This window comes from Dreissena polymorpha, chromosome 6 (assembly GCF_020536995.1).
Source record: "Dreissena polymorpha isolate Duluth1 chromosome 6, UMN_Dpol_1.0, whole genome shotgun sequence".
Lineage (NCBI taxonomy): Eukaryota > Metazoa > Mollusca > Bivalvia > Myida > Dreissenidae > Dreissena > Dreissena polymorpha.
The window spans coordinates 103,498,254-103,504,368 of NC_068360.1; positions in this window are offsets into that span (position 1 = coordinate 103,498,254).

Consider the following 6,115-nt stretch of genomic DNA (forward strand, 5'->3'; position numbering starts at 1 on the left):
ATTGTGTTTAACGATAGCTATTTTCAGATCATACCTGGGTTTCTGGAAATAACATGTTCATGGAATCTCAACAGATGCGTTTCTTAAAAGACTCAGCATTACCGTATATGTTCACAAGTATGACTGATTTCATAAGGAATATCAGTATTCAATATATATAACTGTGTCATAATTATGCATTCGAAAACAAGTCATAGCTTTGGAAGCTTCGTTACACATGAACTCGTTTACAGTTTATCTGAAGACTTGAGCTGTATCGTCGGTTTATTGCTAGATACTTGCATTGATATCTGATAAATACACCTCATCTATGAATCAAGTTTTAAGTTATGTGGGTTCATTCACATCATTTTACTACAAAGCAAGACTTGGCGCATATACTCCCAAAACTTTAATGTTCAAACTACTATTCGCTGATGTGTCTAGATGGACATTAAACACCTCTAATCGCATTATTATTCATATATAATAATGTGCCATGATTTAAGCAACACGGATTGCAATCTTAAATTCAAACTCTGATTTCTGTGTTCTCTATTTTCAAGTGTAAGAATGGCTTTGCGAAGACAGGTCTTGAAAACTTATATTTGGTCATAAGAAACATCAAATTTCGAGTTCGATTCATTTAAAAGCTATTGTTTATAAGTGGGGGCCATTAAGCATTGCACTACATTCTAAAAGCATTACAAGCATTACATTTTGTCGGAATTATGACCGATTTATTTGTGTTTACTCAACTGCTCTTTCACGGCTTGTTATATATTGTTTAATTCTTCACAGCTGAAGGACCGCCTTTTGTAGAATATTCCAATGAAAGGACACTTTCATGTGGCAATGTTTGCTGAATATTAAATTTTGTTCTTGGAATACATAAACCCATAAACAGCCACGGACGGTCACGGAAACATTTAATTGAAACGTGCAAATTATTGCGTAATCAAAGTGAACGCCGTAAAGGGATCTTTTCACGCTTTGGTAAATTGACAAAATTGAAAAAAGTTGTTTCAGATTCGCAAATTTTCGTTTTAGTTATGATATTTGTGAGGAAACAGTAATACTGAACATTTACCATGGTCTAATATAGCCATTATATGCATCTTTTGACGATTTTAAAACCTAAAAATTATAAAGCGTTGCTACGCGAAACGATTGAATAATTTGGAGAGTTCTGTTTTTGTCGTTAAATTTTGTGAAACTACGAAGATTGCTTATATAAGGTATAAAATACTTCATGTATATGTACTCGGCGGAGTAGCTCAGTAGGCTGAAGCGTTTTAACTTAAGGACTCTGGCAGGACTCCAGGGGTCACTGGTTCGAAACCTGGTCCGGGCAATGTTCTTTTCCTTTTTTTAATTTTATTCTTGATTTTTTACTGGAGCTTTTACGATCCAATGTTTACATTTATCGATATAAAGCATTTAATGAATAAGTTAAAAAATGCCAAAATCTGTGAAAATGCCCCTTTAATATATGCTCCGTAAATTTCAACTTGTTGAAGATGATGTGAGCGTGTTCAGACAGGAATAACTTGTAGGTATAACGTATTGACTTCTCTTTTTATTTCGAAATGTCAACGCAATCGATTTTAAATTGTAGCCGGGGAAAGGCCATAGCGGATCATTTAACGTTTAGCACATAATTGTTCAGAATACTCAATAACATTTTTACCGTGATGCTCTATTTCAATATATTATTTGATAAAATTATACAGCTTTGCAACAAAATGATGTATTGCAAGGTTGCGGTTCTACGCCGCGAAACAAAGCATAATGGGCAGGAATAGTAACCGGAATTGAGGCGGAAAAAAAATCTCACTAATCTTGCTTTAATTGTCCTGATGTATTGCAGAGCATTATAATGAGTAGCTGATTTGTTGTCAATAGAACAATGCAATGTTTCGCTCAAAGGATCTATATGTCTTGTGTATTTTATCATTTTCCTTAAGGTATTGTTGTTATAAGAATAGGATTAAGCATGAGTTGAATGTCTTAAAGTTATTTATTTCTATTAAGCTCTAACAACATTTGAAAGAAAATGCGTTCGTTTATGGATAATGATCACTAAAAATGGTAAAACACAACAGCGTGTGTAGAGCCACGCGCCAGAGGTAAGTTCCTCAGTTTTTTTTAAAGTTATATTATAAAGATTAGTTTTTAGACAAGAGTTTATAAGTGGTGTATCCTTTTTATATTGGAAAGAAAAAAAAACACGGAAGAATGGTAGATTTTTCACCCAAAAATAGAAAATTCGGTCGTAAAACAGCATGAACTGGATGAACAGTAAACATTTCAACAAAATAAAACTACTTAGAAATATTTCAAGAAATTGTGTGATATCCCAGCATGTAGGGTAATCACTGTGCTTCTAATACTGAAATTTTGATAGTATTCAATGAAGTATAAATGAAGATAGAGCATGTTTTAATAGGTGGTATTCATGAAGTTGCGAATACTGTGATTCCCGATATAGGGCACTTCGGATAACAGAGACTTTCAACAAATTGGGCACTCTAATAACCGAGTTTTATCTTCTACATGAAATGCATTTATGTTTATTATGGCTATTCTTACCAAACATATTGAAGTACGAATCAACTAGAATTGTCAAGCGCGACACATTGGGAATCTATGCATAACGTAATTACGTACACATGTGAAATATAACCAATGGCGAAGTTCGTTTTAAAAAATCTTATTACTATTAATTTATATAATTAATATTGTAAATGCAAATTTTAAATAAGATTCAAATGCCAATTTCTGCTTATATAATTATGTCACGTATATCCAACTTCGTATGCATAATGTTTTGTGTTTATATTAATAAACGGGTATGCACAACGTTGACACCACCATCGTGTGATTAAATCGACTGCTAGTATTGCTATTGTTTTTATTTCATGGCATTGAGCCAAAACGTTCTAAAAGAATTTCAGACCTGCATCGCTGCTGAAATTTAGCTCTTAGCAGTTTTAGCGGAATGATGTTTCATGACGCGCTATCTAGTATATAAGTAAATGGCCTTTGTACCTTCATTAGGACATAATTATACATGCTTTAGATCAGCCGTTTCGCTAAAAAGAATGTAATTTAAAATTACATAGTACATGTGGTTAAACAATTTTAAATTAACATCTTCGATATGTCTGATGACTTACATTTTAAATGTAATTTAAAATTGTTTAAGCCTTTGTACTATGCAAAGATCCAGCTGTTGGGTGACTCGAAAACTGGAAAATTTATGGTCATAAAGACTGTACTCATTAGATATATCGGATTAGTTTTACAAGTGTCTATCACATTTATACGAAATAATTATCATATTCCAAAGGGATAAAAACATGTTTCGGTAATTCGTTTTTAATTTACGTCAGTACATACATTTGTATTTTTAGCCTGCTTACTATAACAGTTTCTGATTCACTAAATAGAGTGTGTTGTATCTGGTAAAAAGGGTCGAGTAATCTGGAATCGAAGTGCCATTGTCTTTGAGATGATCGGTAAAACAAGTGTCCATGAAAATTTGGCATCCGACTCTTAAAACATTTGAATTTCCTATAATACGTTAATTAACTAAAATTTAAAATGTTGTAACAATAATGGAGATATTGATCTTTCATTTCGATTGGTTAGCACGTTCTTGCTTTATTTCCAAGTATTTGTATTTTGTTGAAATACGTACAGATCATCGAATTCATTATGATATTAGATGGAATTTTATCTTTTTTTATTATAATCCACTGTTTTTCCACGTTTTTTTTACTCCGCAATACGAAGTACTCTTCCATTAATCGACCAAACAATGTTACGTGTCTGAAATCCAAATGAACAGAACATAAATGCAAAAGAGCTGAAGAACTCACCTCACGCGCGTGGCTTTTGTTGTTATCTGGTATCGAAGTGCCATCTGTTATCAAAGTATCCGCATACCGGGCGTGTTACTGTGAAATGTGATATAATTATCTAATCTATATGCGTCCTTCGACCCATTCAACACCCTTCTGATTCAATCGGCGTCGGGTTTCTATGCTGAACAATAATTATAATTTAAAAGAGTCATGTTAAAAATTTCGTTAGTCTTTTAACTGATTCAAATCGGTAAAAAAAATCAAATACAAAACGCTCTTGGGCATTGATCAAAGGTAGTTTCATTTCGATAGTTTTCTTATTGGAACAGCTGTCATAGTGTAATTTTGCCTAGTTAACTACCCATAGGACTTTTACAAGCAATGATTGTTTCTAGTATGTTGTGTATTTTCTTGGTTACCGCGTCACTACATTTGAACTTGTTTAACAACGCTTTGTTAAAATAACAATTAAGTTTAATTTATTTGATAATGGTCGTGAAAATATGTGAAAGGTCATTCAAAAGGTATGGTTGATTCACGGGAAAATATATTTATAACACAAGTTGATTTATGTGCATGTATGCAGTTATAACATATGAAATATATACAGTTAATACTGGGGCACATGTTGTTTTCACACAGTAAGTTGTTTTCATAGTATTTAAATGGGATTGTTGAGGATAAACTGAAAGTGTAATATCAAATGCACAGCTCTTACTAGAACCTGCTTATCAGCATCTGTGTCGTATACCTAGTGTAGGCAGATTTTGTTTCTAAAATATGTATTTGACCAAAATGGGAACGTTATGAAAATATAAAAGAGTGTAAATTGTAACCAATGTTTATTCATCAAAAATTAAATTGTGATTTATATTTGAAATTTCTCTATTGATATTTTATATTTCGATATTAAACCTGACGTATGGCGAAGTAGCTTTACATTGAACTTGGTTCGTGCGGACGTCACACAGACACATAATACGTGCATTTTCTGCGAAGTTATTACTTCTTTATATTAATGGTAAACTCATATGATCTATACTTTGTTGAAATATTTGACCTAGATACATGGGTCTTGAATGGACAATATTTCAATTAATAATGTCATTTCTGCAAATTAAATCGAAATATATTTAGCCTTACCCTTTAATTTCGTGGGCTGGTTCCTGCGTGAAACACCGGTTAACCTTCAATCTAAACTTAGCTATATTACTTGAAAGAACGTGCATGCTTAATACATCTGGACGAAAGCTTGGTATTTCGCCTTGAACCTTGACCAATTACCTATATGACAGGTTCCTTATCGTTTCATCCTCAATATTGTGACAAGTCATTTGAAAATCTATCAATCCTGGACAATCTTATGCATCGTAAAACGTGTTTGCCGTTTATTTCTTACATTTGAATAATGTCGGGGATAATCTTCTGTGGTCTCCATATGATCTAGCAGTCCACCTCCAACGATGCGTGCTCGCCCACGTGAATGCTTATAACAGAAGACCTTGCACTCAAGAACTTTGCTAATGAAACTTATATGACCAAGATGTCTTTAGGGAAATAGTTGTTTTGTGTTATTGCTTATGCAAAATCTTATTTGCTTGTTTAACCAATTTTCATTGAATATTAATGAACATTGATTCGGAGTAAGATAAACCATTTTAAGCTCAGTTCAATGTGCTTATATATTGTTAAACTAAACTAAAAGTACCTGATTCTGAAACTGTTTTTAAACCTTTTTATTTGAGCTCGATTTTATAAACAAAGCTCTTAGGTTAGCTAGGTAGAACCAGTACTTGATAGTTAAGGGTGATCGAACGAACGCTCCCATTGAAATGATGAAATGTGTACCCATTATGTTGTGTACTGCGTGCACGCTTGTTAGAGATATGCATATTCTATTTAAAATGCGCTTGTTGAGGAGAAACACATATAATGCTGTGTCTTCCGCTCATGTTCAATGCTTCGAATAAAAGGGAAATATTTATGTATAATTCTGAATTAAAGTAAGACAGTAATATCTTTACAAAGTACTTACACAATAACACTGTATGAGTCTCAATTTTGTAAATTATAAGTAAGACATATATTCTTCATCTTAAATTGTTTTCCATTTGATAAAAGTGTCGTTACTAGTAAAATATGATATAAATGAATTGTACAGGTTTCTCTATGCACATGCGCACAATTGTTATCAGCGCTGTCGTTTTGTAAATATTTAATTTATTTGTGTGTTTTTAAGCGTAAGTTGAATCGCACCGTGACCACGT